Source organism: Callorhinus ursinus, unplaced genomic scaffold, assembly GCF_003265705.2.
Source record: "Callorhinus ursinus isolate GAN/ISIS: 27379988/994484 unplaced genomic scaffold, GSC_fseal_2.0 scaffold61, whole genome shotgun sequence".
Taxonomy (NCBI): Eukaryota; Metazoa; Chordata; class Mammalia; order Carnivora; family Otariidae; genus Callorhinus; species Callorhinus ursinus.
In genome coordinates, this window is record NW_027397123.1 from 3,070,489 (window position 1) to 3,090,656 (window position 20,168).

The window sequence follows — 20,168 nt, forward strand, 5'->3', positions numbered from 1 at the left end:
ACAGCTAGTCACAACCACACGGTCATTCACCACATACCGCCAGACACAATCCTACAATTTCAATCTAACCTACCCCGCCGTACAAAGCCGAGCCTCTGGCTCCACCCTCTCCTGGGGATCCTCACCTCAGGCCTTCCAAGCTTCCAAAACAGCAGTAGCCCGCAGGGCGCTGCAACAGTTGCCGGTGTAGACCTGAAGGTCCCGCCAGCGCGTGACTTTGAGGCTGAATTCACGCGAGAATTACAATGATGCCGAGGAGCCCTCTGGGAAATGTAGTCAAAAAATTACCTATGGCGAGCAAGATGGTTCCCAGTCGCCAGGCTTTCTATCCAGGGTTAGCTGCAACCCCGCTTGCTTAAAGGATTGCTCCCCCTTATGGAACCGCGCACCGGAGGCCACGCAGAGCCTGGTTCAGTCTTAGACAGTGGCCTCCAAGGAAGGCCACTCCGACGTGTTTGAAATAGGATTGCTTCTCGGATCCACCTTATTATCCTCAGAAAACGGGCTCAGGAAGAGGGCTGGTTTGGTTTAGGTAAGACTATTCGCACCGTTGAGCCTTCTGGGAAATGTAGTTCGGAGCCGGGAAAGCGGTGGATGGACCATTTGAAATTCGTCGTGATTCTTCACAGCTTGCTCCGGGCTACACCCCCAGAGACTTCTGGGAGTGTCACTGCGTCCAAGGGGTGCGCAGGCTTCTTGGGTTGCGCTTTCGGCGTTTGTTCGGGCGTGAGTTTGGCTTGTGTTTCCTCACTTTGGAGGAGTTGTGGGACCTGAACTTCTGAAACAAAGCTGGGGTGGCCGAAAGGAAGGAGATGAGAAAGTTGCGATGGGATTGGGGAGGTCCGGAGGGAGGTATCGCTAAACATGAAACGGGGTTGCAGAGGCCAAAAGGGAGGGGTTTCCGACGTTGCGAAGGGGGCTGATATTTTTCTGTGCTACTGGTTTCTGAACGAAAGTCAGGGCCTGAGGAGAATGGTGAGGCGGTGAGACAGCCTTTGCAGGAAGCAAGTAATGAGATTCCCGGTGTGTGTGATTTGGGATGTTGGGGGTCGGGGAAAGAGGGAGAAACGGGACTCAGGATTGTGTGTGTGTGTGTGTGTGTGGTGGGTAATTTAAATAAGTATCACTGTATGTATGACTGGGATTGTATCTTGGAGAGTAATCGCTGAGCCACAATGGTAAAACAGTAACAAGGATAGATTTTCCTAGGACATCTTTTTTTTTTTTTAATGGGAGCAAGTTTACATAATTGAGCTGATCAGTGAGCTAAAGCTTGACTTTTGTTTAAAAACAGTAGCATTATTATGGAATTGAAATAAAAATAGAGTTGTTTTCTTAAAAGAGAAAGTCTATTTGAAGGGAACTATTTTTCTTTTTTTTTTTTTTTAATGGGGTGCTAGCTCTTGCTTAGAGTACAGACCCTAGAGACAAAGCAGTTCAGGCTTCTGTGTTCTTTTAATGTCCTGAGGGAGGGGTGTAGGTGTAAGGGAGCTGACTTGTGAAATCCTGGACTAAGAATGTTTGAAGGGTAATGTCGACCATTGCAAATAGCGGAAAAGTGAATTAGTGTTATTCCCATTTTCTTAAGAAATAACTGACCTTAGATCAAGGAATAAAAGTTTAAAGTTTCTCAAGGAGCCTAATCAGATAAACTAGTAATTCCCTCGGGTTACCCCTAGGCCAGGTGGATTTTGTTGGTTATAAAAATAGGTTGCTCCTAATTGCAAAGGTGCTTTCTCCAAGTAATTTACTACAGATGCTTTTAATATAATTTTATTATATTTTATTTTTTTGAAGATTTTGTTTTTAAGTAATCTACACCCATTGTGAGGCCCAAACTCACAGCCCAGAGATCAAGAGTTACATATTCCACTGACTGAGCCAGCCAGGTGCCCAACATAATTTTAAATAAAAGGAGAAAGTAAGGTTGGGTCTAAAATTCGTGTAAGTAAATTTTGTATATACAAACAAAACCTTGAAATAGGATAAAATTCTTCAGGATAATCTTAGCAAGAAATAAATAAGACCTGTTTAAGAAAAAATTTAAGTCCCTATGGAGATACACAAAAAAAGATTTAAGTGAAAAGTTATACCATATTCTTGAATAGAAATCCTTCATTATAAACATGTCATTTAAATTAATTTATGAATTTAACATCCCACTGAAAATAATATCTTTCCCAAATAGGTAAGAGTTACTCTAAAGTTCAAATGGAGGGTTGCCTGGCTGCCTCAGTCAGAAGAGCAAATGACTCTTGATCTTGGGGTCATGAGTTCAAACCCAATGTTGAGTGTAGAGATTACTTAAATAAATAAATGTTATTTATTTATTTATTTATTTTTTAAAGATTTTATTTATTTGACAGAGAGAGCACAAGCAGGGGGAGCAGCAGGCAGAGGGAGAGGGAGAAGCAGGCTCCCCACTGAGCAGGGAGCCTGACGCAGGGCTCGATCCCAGGACCCCAGGATCATGACCCGAGCCGAAGGCAGTCGCTCAACCAACTGAGCCACCCAGGCACCCCTTAAATAAATATTTTTTAAAAAAAGTAAAGTTCAAATGTAAAAACAAAGGCAAGAATAGACTGGAAGAAAAAAGCAATGTGGGGCACATGGGGCTAATCTTATGATAACAAAACATATTCTAAAAGTTCAAAAATTTAAATAATATGGGATTGTCATCTGACTGGACAGACCAGTGGAACAGAATAGAGAATCCAAAAATAGACCTAAATAAAGAATTTTAGTGTATGGTGAATGGGGCATCTCAGATTACCCCTCAGGTGAATGGGGAAAATGTGAACTTTTCAACAAAGGTAATAGGGACAACTTGACAGACTTTCTAGAAAAAAGAGTGGATTATGACCTGTACTGAATGCAGAGTTAACTCCAAATGGTCAAAATTTAAAATTGAAACAAAATACAAATTATAAATACAGACTGAAAACTTGAGTGAATTACTTTATAACCATGGAGGGGGGAAGGCCTTTCTAACTTCAGATTCTAAAAATCAAACCATAAAAGATTAATTATCCTTTCTAAGTGGAAAAAAAAGTTAAAGTGGCAAACTGGAAACATATTTGCATTTTATAGTTAGAAACAAATGGCTAACTTACCTAATATATAAGGAGCACCAAAAAAAATTGATTAAAAGACTAATAACCCAGTAAGAATGGAGAAAGATTAACAAATAATACACAGAACATAGTCTACATGTTCTCAAATGTATGAAAATATGCTCAACCTCATTCATAATCAGATAAATTTCATTAAAACTATATAGAAATATTGATTCTTACGGACTAGAATGGCAAAAATTCCCCAGATTTGAAAACCTATATTCCTAGAGGGACTGCAGATTGGTACAAACTTTTTGGAAGGCAATTTGGCAGCATCTTTCAAAATCCCAATTGCATTTAACTTTTCACTGAGCAATCCCACTTCTGAGATTTTATCCTACAGTTATGATGTATATCCAAGATTATTCATATAGCAGTCTTCACAGTAGTGAAGATTAACCATAAATAAACCATTGAACATAATGCAACGTTATGTAATTGGAGAAAAAACCGAGAACACTGTCTATGGCCTGATACAGAAAGCCTCCAGAATATATTAATGAAAACAAAAACACCATGCAGAACCTTATGTGATACTGTTCTACTTTTTGTATAGGAAAGGGGGGAAACAGGTAAGAATAAATATTTGTGTTTGCATAAAGAACTGAAATTTGCAAAAGAAACTAATAAAAGTGATTTCTGTGGCAGCCATTGAGGGCAAGAGGGTGTGTAGGGACAAAGAAGGGCATTATTTTTTACTGTATACTCTTGGGACATATTTTTTATATTATGTATAAATGTTATAAATATAAATATGATTTTATTCATTGTCATCTTTACATGAGAAGGAAGAGTTGTGTTCTTCACCTTTCTTTTCAGAAGCCTATCACAACTGCATTCTTGACAACTTCCTTGGCTTCCTTGAGACCACTCTCATTTTTCTAATTCTGATCCTCTAATTAGAAATAAAACAAATAATAAGAGCAACAAAAACATTCATGAAATGTTTTTCCACTTGTCTTTTTAAAGTTAGATTCTGTCCTTGATCATCTCTTAATTTTTTTTTTTTGAGCACCCATATCCATACCATGACTTCAACATTTACTGACTCATGAGCAACAAATTTGTTTCCATTCTACAATTATACAAAAGATAAAATTTACCACTGGGGGAACCTGGGTGGCTCAGTCGATTAAGTGTCTCCCTTTGGCTCAGTTCATGATCCTGGAGTCCTGGGATTGAGCCCCACGTCAGGCTCCCTATTCAGTGGGGAGTCTGCTTCTCTCTCTGACCCTCCCCCCTCTCGTGTTCTCTCACATTCTCTCTCTCTCAAATAAGTAAAATCTTTAAAAAAAGATAAAATTTTATGATGATTTTAACCATTTTTAGTACATTCACATTATTGTGCAACCATCACCACTATCCATTGCCAGAAATTTTTAATCACCCTAAACTTAAAACTCTGAACCCACTAAATGATAGTTAGCCATCCACCCTCCCTTCATCCTGTAACCATTATGCTACTTTCTGTCTCTATGAATTTGACTGTTTTAGGTGCTGCTCACGTAAGTGAAAGCACACAATATTTTTTTGTGTCTGGATTATTTAACTCAGCATATATTTTAATGGTTCATCCTTGTACTCTATATCAGAATTTCATTCATTTTGAAGGCTGAATAATATTTCATTGTGTATTTATACCACACTTTGTTTATCCATTTATCTGTTGAAGGACATTTGAGTTGTTTCCATCTTTTGGCTACTGTGAATAATGCTCCTGTGAACATGGCTGTACATATATGTCTTTGAAACCTTGCTTTCAGTTCTTTTGTGTGTCTACCTAGAAGTAGACATACTGGATCATATGGTAATTAAGTTTTTAATTTTTTGAGGAAAAATTCTTATACTGTTCTCAGTGGCTGCACCATTTTACATTCCCTCCAGCAATGCACAAGGATTCCAATTTCTCCATACCCTCACCAACACTTACTATATTCTGGGGTTTTTTTTCTTTTGATAATAGCCATCCTAACGGGTGTGAAGAGTGTCTCACTGTAGTTTTGGTTTGTATTTTTTTAATGATTAATGATGTTGAGTACCTTTTTATGTACTCATTATTGGCCATATATATCTCTTTTTGGAGAAGTGAGTATTCAACTCCTTGGTATATTTTTTAATTGAGTTGTAGGAGTTCTTTTTATATTCTGATCAGGTACATGATTTGCAAATATTTTCTTGCATTCTGTAGATTACCTTTTCACTCTGTTGATAGTATCCTTGTTGCACAAAGTTTAATTTTGAGGAAGTCCAACTTAACTGTTTTATTGCCTGTGCTTTTATTTTTATTTTTTTATTTTTTATTTTTTTACAGAGTGAGTGAACGTGTGAGAAAGGTGGGACAGAGGCAGAGGGAGAGAGAGAATTTCAAGCAGGCTCCAGACCCAATATGGAGCCTGAACCAGGGCTCGATGATGGGCTCCATCTCACAACCCTGAGATCATGACCTGAGCTGAAATCAAGAGTTGAATGCCCAACCTACTGAGCCACCCCAGCACCCTTTGTTGCCTGTGCTTTCAGTGTTATGTTCGGGAAATCATGGCCAAATTTAATGTCATGAAGATTTTCCCTTATATTTTCTTTCAAGAGTTTTATAGTTTTAGCTCTTTTGCGTAGATCCTTTATCCCTTTTCAGTTAATTCTTTTATATGGTGTAAGGTGGGGCCCAACTTTATTCTTTTGTATGTGAATATCCAGTTTTCTCAGCACCATTAGATTATTTCCAGGCTTAATGCTAACATTTATAATAGATAACGTGGTTGTTTTGAGGGTTTCGAAGATCACTCTAAGGTTTGATGCTTCAGTGAAGGAGTTACAAGACTCAGAAAAACTTATATTCATGGTTATGGTTTATTACAGTAAAAGGATACATATTAAAACCAGCAAAGGAAAAATGAGCATAGGGTAGGGCCCAGGAAAGAATAGACATAAGCTTCCAGTTGTCCTTTCCTAGTGGAGCTGCAAAGAGAGCACTTAATTCTCCCAGCATTGATATGTGACAGCACACACAAAGAGTTGCCAACTAGGATAGCTTACTTGAGCCTTGGCATCCAGAGTTTTTATTGGTGGTCAGTCACACAGAAATGAGCACTCACATGAATGACCTTAGCTATTCAGTCTCTAGTCCCCCAGAGGTCAAACTGATACAACATAGCTCAATACCCCAGGCATACAAAAGCAGGTATTCACCATAAATCATATTGTTAACATAAACTATCTGGTGTGGCTTTTAGGTTTCAGAGATTCAAAGACACCTTTATTAGGATATTCCAAGGGCTCAGAGGCTGACTCCCAGGAGGTGGTCAAGGGCCAGTCCTTTCTTTGAAATGTGTAAGGTTTGAGCATCCCAAGCTTGCTGAGGTCACTCCTCACTACACACTTGTATAGATAGGTTTGCATGTATGTGCTAGTTTATTTATGATAAATCCCCAAATTGAAAGTGCTGAGCCAGAAGTTAAATGTATTTATGATTTTGACAGATAAAAGTGAATTGTTATTCAAAAATGTTAGCCCAATTTATCATCCTACAAGAAGAGAAATGAAACTGCCTTTTTTCTATTCTGCTATAAGTTTCATTTATTTTTTTTAAAGATTTTATTTATTTATTCATAAGAGACAGAGAGAGAGAGAGGCAGAGGGAGAAGCAGGCTCCCCGCGAAGCAGGGAGTCCAATGTGGGACTCGATCCCAGGACCCTGGGATCATGACCTGAGCCGAAGGCAGATGCTTAACCATCTGAGCCACCCAGGTGCAAATATATATTGAGTGCTAATTATACAATAGACACTGAAGATACATCAGTAAACAAATCCCCATTTTCAAGGAGATTTCTATGTAGTATTGCCAGATAGAGGGTTGAAAGAGATAGTAATCAAATATATAAACTGTGTTTGAGATCAGATAGTAATAAATGGTACAGAAAACAGTAAAGCAGAAAAAGCAATAAGGAATGAGAGGAGAGATGCAACTTGAAATAGAGTTGTCAGGGGTGAAGGTCAAATCTGGCAAAGATTTGAAGGGGGGAGAAGGAAGAGAAACATGGAAATTTGGGAGAAGACCATTCTAGGCAGAAGGGACAGCTAGTACAAAGGCCCTGAAGTGGGGGCCAAACTTGAGGTTAAGGGCACAGTCCTCTAGGCTTCCAACATCAACTGCAAGCTCAGGGCTCCCCATGGCCACCCTCACTTCAGACAGCTGGCTATAAATTTGGAGGTCTCACAGATGCCCTCAGTTTTGATAACTTGCTGTAGCAAGTCTTGGAACTCAGGAAAACACTGTACTTGTTATTACAATTTTATTGTAGCAAAAGAATACAAATCAGAACCAGCCAAAAGAAAAGACAGAGCAGAATCTGGGACTTGGAGAGTCCCAGATATGAAACCTTCTGTGTCTCCATGGGTGCATTACCCTCCTAGTGTCAATGAGTGGCAATATGTGCGTGGATATTGCTAACCCAGGAAGCCCACCCAAGCTTCTATGTCCAGAGTTTTTATCAAGACTTCATTACATAGGCACGATTGATTGAGTCATTGGCCATGTGAACAAAGTTGATTTCCAGCCGCCTCCACTCCCTAGAGGTCAGGGGTTTGTATGGCTCAAAGCCCCAAAGGTCTAATCACACAGCTGGTCTTTTTGGTGTGGTTGTCCCCACCCTGAGTCATCTCCTTAGCATAAACTATTGAGGGGTCCACCATTAAGTCACCTCATTATCATGAAGTATCAGGTGTGGTCTGGGGCCCTCCATGAACAGAGACACTCGTATCACTTGGTAAATTCTACAGTTTTAGAGGTTACCTTCTAGGAGCTCAGACAAAGGTTTTAGGTAAAGTTAATTCTTAACTACATATCCTCTCAGTAATCTTGAGGAGTTATGTAGTCAAATGCAACAGGAGGGGCACCTGGGTGGCTCAGTCGTTAAGCGTCTGCCTTCGACTCAGGTCATGATCCTGGGGTCCTGGGATCGAGTCCCGCATCGGGCTCCCTGCTCTGCTGGAAGCCTGCTTTTCCCTCTCCCACTCCCCCTTCTTGTGTTCCCTCTCTCGCTGTGTTTCTTTCGTTCAAAAAAAAAAAAAAAACTTTAAAAAAAAAAAAAAAATGCAACAGGAAAACTGGTATTTCAGGTTTTTGTTTTTTTTTCCTGAAGACATTTCTCAAGTTTTTTTCCTGCTACAATCTAAACTTGATTTTCTCTATACCTGTTAGTTAGCTGTCCTCTTGGGATATTATCATTCTTTTGGGTATTTTCCTACATTTCTTTACTGTGTGGGGTTCCTTCTGTCCTTAATGTCGTCTCTTCCTTTCTCTTGAGTTACTACAGTTGACCCTTGAACAACACTGATTTGAACTGCCTGAGTCCACTTATGTATGCATTTTTTAAAAAAATACAGTACAGTACTGTAAATGCATTTTTCCTTATGATTTTCTTTTTTCTAGCTTACCTTATTGTAAGAATACAGTATATAATACATATAACGTACAAAATATGTGTTAATCAACTGTTTATGTTATCAGTAAGGCTTCTGGTCAACAGTAGGCTATTAGTAGTTAAGTTTTGGGGGAGTCAAAAGTTACGGAGGATTTTCAACCGCATGGGGTCGGTGCTCCTAACCCCTGCATTGTTCAAGGGTCAACTGTACTTCATTTTTGTGGAAGACATCCTCCAGTAATATCCTGGCTAAAGTATTTGGGCCCCTGCATGTATAAAAATGTCTTTATCTTGTCTTCTCACTTGATTAATAACTTGGCTAGATTTACACTTCTAGGTTAACAATTTTTCCCCCAGAATTTTGAATGCATTGTACTATATAGCTTAACTTAAAATGGTCTCTATGCTGGGAAGTCTATGACCTTTGGATACTTGTCCTTTTGTATAGGACAGGTTTTTTTCTCTTTCTATTTAGGATGATCTCCTTATCCCAATTAAGAAATTTAACAGTGATACACATTGGTGTGGGTCTTTTTAAAAACTGGAAGGACACTTGTGTGTTTTTTAATACAGAGATTCACAATGTATAGTTTTAGGAAATTTTGTTTAGTTCTTTGAAATCTTCTGCACTCAATTTCTATCATTCTCCCTCTGGTTGTCTTTTCATTTATTAATATAAAAATTTCACATATATACAGAATGTAAGAGAACTATATTTAGATAATTAGTAAACGTTTGGATTTGTCCTCTTCTTTTCTTTTTTCTTTTTAAAGCTTATTTATTATTTTTAGTAATCTCTACACCCAACCTGGGGCTTGAACTCACAACCCTGAGATCAAGAGTCCCATGCTCTATTGACTGTGCCAGCCAGGTGCCCCTAATCCTCTTATTTTCTAATCTTTTCCCCTACTGTTAGGGTGACCCGTGATGAGGGCAGCAAAGAATTGCACAGAGAATGGAGCAACAAGTAGGACAGAGTTTATTCACTCTCCAAGGGAGGAGAGGGGCCAGACATCTAGAGAAATGTCAGCCTCGAGTTTCTGTCAGGCAGACTGAAGGGGTTTTGAAGGATGTGAGAGGGTTGTAGCTGTGCCTATGGGGGATGTGTGTGGGGAGGGGGTGGCCAGGTAAAACAGGAGGTGGGAGAGGGAGAGAGAGAATCCCAAGCAGACTCCCCACTGAGCCTCGAGCCTGTTGCGGGGCTTAGTCCCAGGACCCTGAGATCATGACCTGAGCCAAAGTCAGATGCTCAACCAACTGAGCCACCCAGCAACCCCCCCTCCCCCCACACTTGTGTTTTTAAATATATACCTCAGTGTTTTGATTGGGAGAATTACTAGTTTTAGTCTTCATTTGTTCTTGCTAGAATACAGAAATAAGATTGATATTTATAGGTTGACCTTGTACTCAGTCTTGATAAAGTCATTTATTAGTTTTAGTTTTTTGGTAGATGGCTTGGAGTGTTGTAGTTAGATAATGATGTCTATAGAGACAGTTTTAGTTCTTCATTTCCATTTTGATTGCCCCTCCTTTTTTTCTTTTTTTTTATTTCACTGGCTAGAACTTCCAGTATGACATTGAGTAGGAGTGATGAGAGTGGACATCATTGTGTTGTTCCTGATCTGGGACAGGAGGCAATTCAGTCTTTTACAATGGGTGATAGGTCCTCTATTAGCTTAAGAAAGGTCATTTCTGTACCTAGATTGCTGAGAGTTCCCATCATTAGACATTAAATTTTGTCAAATGTTTTTTCTGCATTAGTTGATATGATCATCTGTTTTTGTTTTTAGTTTGTTACTATGGTATATTACATTAATTAGTTTCCATATTTTTTAAATTTTTTATTGTTATGTTAATCACCATACATTACATCATTAGTTTTTGTGGTTTCCATATATTAAACCAGTGTTGCATTCCTCAGATAAAAACCAATTTGTTTGTGATGTATTCTATATTGCTGGCTTTGATTGCTAACTTTTTGTTGAGCAAATTTGTGTCTATGTTAATAAGGAATATTGGTCTATACTTTTTTTTGGTACTGCCTTTGTCTGGTTTTGGTATCAGAGTAATGATAGCCTCATAAAATGAGTTGGGACATTTTCCCTTCTGTTTTTTTGGTAGAGACTGTGCAGAATTGACATATATCCTTTAAATATTTGGTGGATTACAACCACAGAACCATCTAAGCTAGAATTTTCTTTCTTGGAATGTTTTTAAATATGAATTCAGTTTTTTTCTAAAGATTTTATTTATTAGAGAGAGAGAGAATGAGAGAGAAGGAGCAAGGGGAGGGGCAGAAGGAGAGGGAAAAAGACTCCCCACTGAGCAGGGAGCCTGATGTGGGGCTTGATCCCAGGACCCCGGGATTATGACCTGAGCCAAAGGCAGATGCTTAACCAACTGAGCCACCCAGGCGCCCTGAGTTCAATATTTTTCTTTCGTTAATTGAAGTGTAGTTGTTATATCATTATGTAAGTTTAGTGTACATAACATGTTGATTTGGTTCATTCATATATTGTGGTATGGTTGCCACTGTAGCATTGTTAGCACCTCTACCATATTACATAATTATCATTTATTTTTTGTGGTGGAAATAATTAAGATTTCATCTCTTAACAAGTTCAATGTTTATAATACAATATTGTTGTTTATAATCACTATACTGTGCGCTACATCTCCAAGACTTATTTATCTACTAGTTGCAAGTTTGTACTATTAAACAATAAATCTCCTGTTCTCCCAGCCCCTAGCCCTTGGTAACCACCATTTTACTCTCTTTTCTTATGAATTCAGTTTTTTTGTTTTTGTTTTTGTTTGTGTGTGTGTGTGTTTTAGGTTTCACATGGAAGTGGTATCATACAGTATTTGTCTTTCTCTGTCAGATTTATCTCATTTAGTATAAAATCTTCAAGGCCTGTCCATGTTGTCGCAAATGGCAGGATTTCCTTCTTTCTCATGGCTGAATATTATTTGTATGTGTGTGTATATATACACATATGTATGTATATTTACATCTTCTTTATCCATTCATTGTTGATGGCACTTGGGTTGTTTCCATACCTTGACTTTGTGAATAATGATGTAATAAACATGGGAGTGCATATATCTCACCAATATACTATTTTTATTACCTTTGGGTATATACCCCAAAGTGGGTTTTTGGGTCATATGATAGTTCTAGTTTTAATTTTTTGAGGAACCTCCATATTGTTCTCCATAGTAGCTGAACAAATTTACATTCCCATCTATACTGTACAAGGGTTCCCTTTCTCCACGTCCTTACCAACTCTTGTTTTCTCTTGTCTTCTTGATGATAGCCATTCTAACAGATGTGAAGTGATATGTCGTTGTGGTTTTGATTTGTATTTCCCTGATAGGTAGTGATGTTGAGCATCATTTCATGTACCTGTTACCCATTTGGATGCTCCCTTTTGAAAATGTCTGTATAGTTCCTCTGCCCATTTTGTAATTGGATCATTTGGGGGCTTTTGTTTGTTTGTTTGTTTTGTTTTGTGTGTGGTTTTTTGTTTGTTTTTGCTATTGAGTAGTATTAATTCCTTACATATTTTGGATCTTAAACCCTTATTGATACATGCTTTGCAAATATTTTCTCCCATTCTGTAGGTTGCTTTTTATTTTGCTGATTGTTTTTTTTTTTTGGTGTGCAGAAGCTTTTAAGTTCTCTGTGGTCCCACTCACTGATTTTTGCCTATTGCCTTTGCTCTTGGTGTCATATCCAAAAATATCATCACTAAGACAAATATTGGGAGTTTTTTTTCTATATTTTCTTCTAGGAGTCTTATGATGTCTTATGTTTAAGTGTTCCATCCATGTCTGTCTAGTTTTTGCAAGTGATGTATGACAGGAGTCCCAATTCATTTTCCTGCATATGGTTATCCAGTTTTCCCAACACCATTTGTTGAAGAGACTACCCATTTGGTGTCTTGGTTCTCCTTTTGAATATTATTAGTTCACTGTATATGCAGGTATTTAATTATGCACTCTTTTGTCAGTCTGTTTCTCTTTTTTTTCCTTCTTTTTCCTTTTTAATTTTATTTTAATTCCAGTATAGTTAGCATACAGTGTTATATTAGTTTCAGGTGTACAATATAGTGACAACAATTCCATGCATCATCCAGTGCTCTCCTTAATCCCCACCATCTATTTCCACCATCCCCCCACCCACCTCCTCTCTGGTAACCATCAATATGTTCTCAATAGTTAAATCTCTTTCTTGGTTTCTCTCTCTCTCTTTTTCTTTGCTCATTTGTTTTTCTTAAATTCCACATATGACAAACCATATGGTATTTGTTTTTCTCTGACTGACTTATTTCACTTAGCATTATACTGTCTAGCTCCATCCATGTTATTGCATATGGCAAGATTTAATTCTTTTTTATGGCTGAATAATATTATGTATATATGTATATATATACCATACCTTCTTCATCCATTCATCTATCAATGGACACTTGGGCTGTTTCCATAATTTGGTGTTTCTGTCTTTATGCCAGTACCATACTGTTTTATAGCTTTCTAGTGTAGTTTGAAATCAAGATGTGTGATGCCTCTGGCTTTGTTCTTTCTCATGATTGCTGTGGCTATTCACGGTCTTTTGTGGTTCCATACAAAATTTAGGATCATTTTTTCTATCTCTGTGAAGATGTCACTAGAATTTTGATAGGGATTGTGTTGAATCTGTACATGGCTCTAGGTGGTATGGACATTTTAACAATATTAATTTTTCCAATCATGAACATGGGACATCTTTCTATTTGTATCTTGGCATGTAATTGTTCATATTGACCATATGTATTTCTGTAGTATCAGTTGTAGCATCTCCTCTGTCATTATTGATTCAATTTATTTGAGCCCTGTCTCTTTTTAGTCTAGTTAAAAGTCTATTGATTTTATGTTTACAAAAACCAGCTCTTAGTTTAATTTTTCTTTCTATTGTTCTTTTTCTGGTTTGTATTTCATTTATTTCCATTCTGATCTTTATTATTTCCTTCTTTCCACTAATTTTGGGCTTAATATATTCTTCTTTTTTCTGGTTCCTTGAGATGTGAACTTTGGTTGTTTAAGATTTTTCTAACTTCCTAAATATGTTTATTATCATTATAAACTTCCCTCTCAGAACTGCTTTTGCAGCATCCCATTGGTTTTGGTTGTTGTATTTCTATTTTCATTTGTTTTGAGATTTAAAATATTTCTCTTTTGATTAGTTCTTTGGCCCATTGATTGTTCTGAAGTGTTATATATTTAGCTGCTCCCATGTTGGATGCATAAATATTTGCATAAATATTAAATGTTTTATCTTCTTATGGGATGGACCCTTTTATTATTATACATTGACCGTTGTCTCTTACTACAGTCTTTCTCTTAACGTCCATCTTGTCTGATATAAGTCTCACTTCCCTCTTTCTTTTGGTTTCCATTTGCATGGAATATCTTTCAGTCTGTGTCTCTTATAGGCAGCATATAGTTGGGTCTTGTTTTTTTATTCATTTAGGCATTCTATGCCTTTTGATTGGAGAATTTTGTCTGCTTATATTTAAATTGTTGAGAAAAATAAAGTGATTATTGATAGATTTGGACTTACTATTGCCATTTGTTAATTGTTTTCTTGCTGTTTTGTAATTTCTTTGTTCCTTTCTTTTTCTCTTGCTGTCATCCCTTCTGATTTGATGATTTTCTATAGTGACTTGCATGAATTACTTTATCTTTTGTGTCTCTACTGTTTTGTGGTTACCCCGAAGCTTATATAAGCCACCTTGGAGTTATAAGAGTATGTTTAAAACTGATAACGAATTATGTTTTTTTTCTGATAACAAATTATGATTGGATTTGCCTTCTAAAGCTCTACATTTTTATTCTGTCACCATGTTACATGTTTTTTTTAAAGATTTTATTTATTTATTTGACCGAGAGGGACACAGCGAGAGAAGGAACACAAGCAGGGGGAGTGGGAGAGGGAGAAGCAGGCTTCCCGCTGAGCAGGGAGTCCCATGTGGGGCTTGATCCCAGGTCCCCGGGATCATGACCTGAGCCAAAGGCAGACGCTTAATGACTAAGCCACCCAGGCGCCCCTTCATGTTTTTGATAACACAATTTTCATCTTTTATCCTGTATCTATTAAGTTCTTGTTATTTTTCTTATTTGTACTAATTCTGTCTTTTAATCTTCATACTAGGTTTATAAGTGATTAACTCACCACCATCACAACATTATTCTGAGTTTACTTATATATTTACCTTTACCAGTGAGATTTATACTTTCATGTTTTCCTGTTATTAATTAGTGCTCTTTTTTCATCTTACAGAAGTCCATTTAACATCCTATAACCATGGTATAGTGATAATGATCTCCATCATTTGCTTGTCTTCAAAACTCTTTACATTTCCTTTGATTCTGAAGGACAACTTCGCTGAGTAGAGTATTCTTGGTTTATTTATTATTTATTTATTTATTTGTTTGTTTGTTTCAGCACTTTCAGTATATTGCGCCACTCTTTTCTGGCCTGTGAAGTTTCTGCTGATAGTCTTAGGGGGAATTCCTTTGTTCATAACAAGCTCTTTTTCTCTTACTGCTTTTAAGATTCTCTCCTTGCCTTTAACTTTTGACATTTTATGTATCTATTTATTTTTTAAGATTTTATTTATTTATTTGAGAGAGAGAGAGCACTAGAGGGTGGGGAGGGGCAGAGGGAGAGGGAGAAGCAGACTACCTGCTGAGCAGGGAGCCCGACGTGGGGCTCCATCCCAGGAGCCTGAGATCATGACCTGAGGCAAAGGCAGATGCTTAACCAACTGAGCCACCCAGGTACCCCTAACTTTTGACATTTTAATTATAATGTATCATAGAATGGGTCTCTTTTGATTTTTCTTTTTGGAAACTTCTGGGCTTGCTGGATCTGGATGTTAAGTTTTTTTCACCCATGTTAGGGAAGTTTGCAACTATTATTTCTTTGAACAAATTATTTGCCCCTTTCTCTCTCACTCATCTCCTCTGGACCCCTATAATGCAGATATTGTTCTACTTAATGATGCCCCTGAAATCTCTTATAAACCTTTTTCATTTTTTTTCTTTTTGCTCCTCTGAATAGATGAATTCTCTTGCCCTCTCTTTATGTTCACTGATCCATTCTTCCATTTCATCAAGTCTGCTCTTGAATCCCTATTGAATTTTTCAGTTCTATATTTTATTCTTCTGCTCTGTCTTTTCTGTTCAATACTTTCTTCTATTTCCTGTGTCCTTGTTGAAATTCTCACTTTGTTCATGCATTGTTTCCTGACCTCAGTGGACATCTCTATAACAATTATTTTGAACTTTCTATCAGACAAATCACTTATGTCTTTTTCATTAAGGTCTATTTCTAGGATTTTTATCTTGCTCTTTTGTTTGGAGCATATTTTTTTGTTTCTTCATTTTCCTTCACTCTTTGTTGGTTTCTGTAGATTTGATAAAATAGCTACCTTTCTCAGTCTTGAGGAGTGGCTTTGTTCAGGAGATGAACCATGTCTTAGCTCTTGGTTGTTTCTTAAACCTTTGTGCTTGTCTAGGCTTGTTCTTAATGACTCCCAGTTCTCGAGAGTGTGCCAAGACCTATCAGTGTCCCAAAAGGAAGAATCTCAGTCAGCACCTAGATACAGTCTCATTGGAACCGCACCCTCAGCAGCAGCTTTTAAAGTATACAGATATACCTCTTTCAGGGGAAGACTGGGAGATGAATGTTTCTGTCCTTCCTCTGCACTGAGCCCTGGCAGGATAGCCAGTTAAGTTCCTTAATTTGCTACTGTCTTGTTGAACCAGTGAACACAGCCCCACTGGTCACCAGAAGCAGACAATCAAGGGTTGTGTCCTCTGGACAGCATCCACCATAGTTAGGGTGCCAGATGTGTGCACAAGATCCTTTCCTGGAGTCCCCATTAATCTGTGTTAGGGCAGAGGAACAGCATGAAGATTGTGTCTGCTGGTATCCTCAGTCTCTGCAGAGAATTGTATTTGGCCTCTAGATGTTTGTTATATTAGAAGACTGCCCCTCAGCTCACAGCTTTTAAGATGACCAGATAGGCTTCTTCCATAGTAAGACTGGGAGTTTCAGTCTTCTGCCTCTGTGCTGAGCCTTTAGGGGATGGATGGCCGAACCTGTTAGGTACGGTTTCTTAGCTTGCTGTAGTCTTTGGATCTCATGGATACAATCCCCATTTGCTTTCAGAGCTGGATATTTTGAGGGACTCTCAGGTGTAAGTCTTTTTTTAAAAAAGATTTATTTGGGAGCCAGAGTGAGCAGGGGGAGGGGCAGAGGAAGAGGGAGAGAGATTCCTCAAGCAGACTTCCTGCTGAGCGCAGAGCCCAACTTGGGACTCGATCCCAGGACCCTGAGACCATGCCTTGAACCTAAATCAAGAACCAACCACTTAACTGACTGAGCCACCCAGGTGCCCCTCAGGTATATCTTTTTTTTTTTTTTAAGATTTTATTTATTTATTTGACAGAGAGAGACACAGCAAGAGAGGGAACACAAGCAGGGGGAGTGGGAGAGGGAGAAGCAGGCCTCCTGTGGAGCAGGGAGCCCGATGTGGGGCTCGATCCCAGGAACCTGGGATCATGATCTGAGTCGATGGCAGACACTTAACAACTGAGCCACCCAGGCACCCCAGGTATAAGTTTTAATAGTGGTGTTCCATACATGTGGTTCAAACCCTCCACTCATTAGGGAGAAGCTGTGATTTGAGTTCTCTCCTGATGGTTTGCCACTGTGCTGGGGTGGGGTATTTGTGAAGATTGTATGTCACCCACTCCCACCCTAGGAGTAGAGAAATGGGTTTTCTCTTATTGCTTGATGTATACCTATAAACGAGGTCACTAACCTCATTTCTGGATTTTTTTGAGGGAATTATTCCATATATAGTTGTAGATTTGGTGTTTCTGTAGGAGGTGGTATGTCCAGGAGCCTCCTGTTTACCATCTTGAACCAGAACCATCATTGGTTTCTTAATCTGAATCCACCTTCCAAGGGAGCTGAGTGAATGAGCAGAATGTGACAACTGGAATTTTGGTTTAACAGGAGTGTTCACTTACCATTCTCAGTCTTATAACAATTCCAACTCTTCTCATCCTACTGATAGCCAATAAAAACCACTCCCCCATGGTTTGAAACATCTTGGGTGCAAGTAGTCATTGCCCCTGGTCTGGAAAGTGATTTTTTTTTTTTAAGATTTATTTATTTGAGAGAGAGAGCATGTGTGTGTGTGCACACAAGTGGGGAGATGGGCAGATGGAGAGAATCCTTAAGCAGACTCCCTGCTGAGTGCACAACCCCTGAGGTCATGACCCGAGCTGAAACAAGAGTTGGACTCCACTTAACGGACTGAGCCATCAAGGTGCCCCTGGAAGGTGATTCTCATAGATCATGTTAGCAAGTCTGGATTTTTCTCCTTTCAAACGTTATTTATGGAAATTACTAAAAGTTAAGAGCATAAAAGTATAGGGTAGTCGGAAATATTTATATATCGTGTTGTGTGCCACGCAGCCATTATGTGCTAGGGTTTCTGAAGAGACCAAATGTGCGTCACCCCACCCTTTACCCATCAGTTGTTATCTAAATGAGATTTAGGACAAATAGTTAAGATGTAGGGAGGCCAGATATTACTTTTATTATAGATAAAGGCAAATTGGAGTATGGTCACGGTAGGAGTCCAATGAGCTTTCTGTTTGGACTCCAGAAATAAACAGCCTGACCCAGTGAATCATGACAGTGGCAAGAACAGGCTCTCAATCTCCAAGTTCACGTCTTGACCTAGAGCATTGGGGAATGCATGCTCTATGCAGATAGGCAGATTCGAAAGTGAAGAGGAAAGAAGCAGGGCCAGGACACTTCATGCCTGTGTCTTCTTCCAAACTCTGTATTAATCTGGATCCAATGTGAAGACAGGAAACCACACATTAATTAAAACAGGGGAGCTTAATATAAAGAATTATTAAGTGGCAATAATAATATAAGTATTAAGATGGAAAGGGACTCTAAAGGGACTCCAGGGCTGAGGCAGAGTACCCAAGGAAGGACAGTCTTGGAAGGGAAAGGGTTCACATTTCATCAAAGACTACTAGCTGGTAGAGAAGTTTGCTGCTTTCCTCAGGGCAGATATGATTCATATTCATTAGGCAGTTTGGTGAGCAGAGCCTGAGAGATAGGCATATAGAGGGAGTTTGGGGCACCACTGTGGACACTACTGGAACCTGGAGCTATAGAGACCTTTCTCTGCAGGAACCTAGCACACATCCATGAAGGACTTGAGCCAGAACAGCTCCAGGTTAGCTATGTGGAAGAGGTCGGGTACTGGCTTGCATGAGGCCCCCAGTGTGCATGTGTAGGCCTATGAAGAGGGTATAGGGAGTATAGACCTAGCTGGGGTATAGACACATGTTTGAAAATCTGCTTGATGCCTCTGACTTGGTCAAGAATGGAGAAAACATGGTGGCCAAATGCTAGAGAAAGCTGTGCTTCAGAGGCAGTTTGTAATGGAGTAAACTGTGGGGCAAAGCTTTAGAGAAGAGAGCCTACTTTCAGAAACCTGGAGAGGAAGCCACACCAGAACTAAGGAGAATTCCCTCCCTCTGCAATGTCTCTCCAGTACCCTCTAATGACAAAGCTTACCATTATGCCAGCTGGTAAACAAACAAACAAAAAACTTAAAAAGTAAAGATCTATTTTCACCCATCAGGCAACAAAAGGTTAATTTGGACCAGAGAGGCAACAAATTCTCTAATCAACTATTTTGCTTTACCTCTCCAGAAGAGAAATAAAAAGTAGGACAAGCCAGGAGTATTTAGGGAAAAAAATCTCTCCTCTTGAAGGATAGATGAGTGGGGAAGATGCATTCTCCACTAACAGTCCCAAGCTTTTTCTTCTGTTAATTCAGTGGATCTGGCTATTTATAACCCTCTGAAATCAATAGTTTAATAGTTTATTAGTATAGTTTTGCCTGCTTCTTCTTGAGATCAGTGCATCCATACTCTTGCTACCTAGGACATCCTTTTGTTTTTTGTTTTGTTTTGTCTTGTCTTGTTTTTAAAGATTATTTATTTGAGAGAGAGAGGGAGATAGAGCATGAGTGGGGGGTGGGGAGAGGGAGAAGTAGACTCCCCAGGATCATGACCTGAGCTAAAGGCAGACACTTAGCCGACTGAGCCACCCAGGCACCCCCAGGACATCCTTTTTAACTGCTAATGGGCATGTATAGTTTGTCTCCAGAAGTCTCTGAAATGGGTCAATAGCACATTAGTAAAAATAACCCCAAGGTCTTGTTTTGCCCAAGTGCCAATTCAGTGACAGATTCTTTGACCAAACTTTAGACTCCTGAACCTTCTAGACCTATCTGTGCACTTATTTATAAAATCAAGATTTAGTAAGAATCCTCAGTCCAGTTTAACTAGAACCCTCTACCCTTAATACGTGATCACCCTTGATATCTGATCAGGTTCCTCATCCTCCACCTTCTCCCAGGTGCTGTGTGAGATCATGCTGGCCTGCCTTCAGCAGGAATCCTCTTTGGTTGGTTTAGCCAGGGGTAACACCCTTACCCCTGGTGTTTCCTCTTGGAATTTTTCCATCCACTGATCCTCACC

The 20,168-nt window shown here is 38.9% G+C and overlaps 1 protein-coding gene and 1 long non-coding RNA gene across 5 annotated transcripts in view; one reads left to right on the forward strand and one right to left on the reverse strand.

The window, feature by feature from the left end:
• ZFP14 (ZFP14 zinc finger protein) overlaps positions 1-301 on the reverse strand; it is a 225,154-nt gene extending 224,853 nt beyond the window's left edge. For 2 of the 3 annotated variants that reach the window (XM_073885297.1, XM_073885295.1), the window contains exon 1: positions 126-301. The gene's annotated coding sequence lies outside the window, so the exon portion shown is untranslated. Of the gene's footprint in view, positions 1-73 lie in introns of all 3 variants that reach the window. The other variant, XM_073885294.1, reaches the window with a different exon arrangement.
• Positions 302-313: 12 nt separating this feature from the next.
• LOC141371225 (uncharacterized) overlaps positions 314-20,168 on the forward strand; it is a 36,459-nt gene continuing 16,604 nt past the window's right edge. The window contains exon 1 of one of the 2 annotated variants that reach the window (XR_012376006.1): positions 314-532. This is a non-coding gene — a long non-coding RNA (uncharacterized lncRNA). Of the gene's footprint in view, positions 533-562; positions 727-20,168 lie in introns of those variants that run through there. The other variant, XR_012376005.1, reaches the window with a different exon arrangement.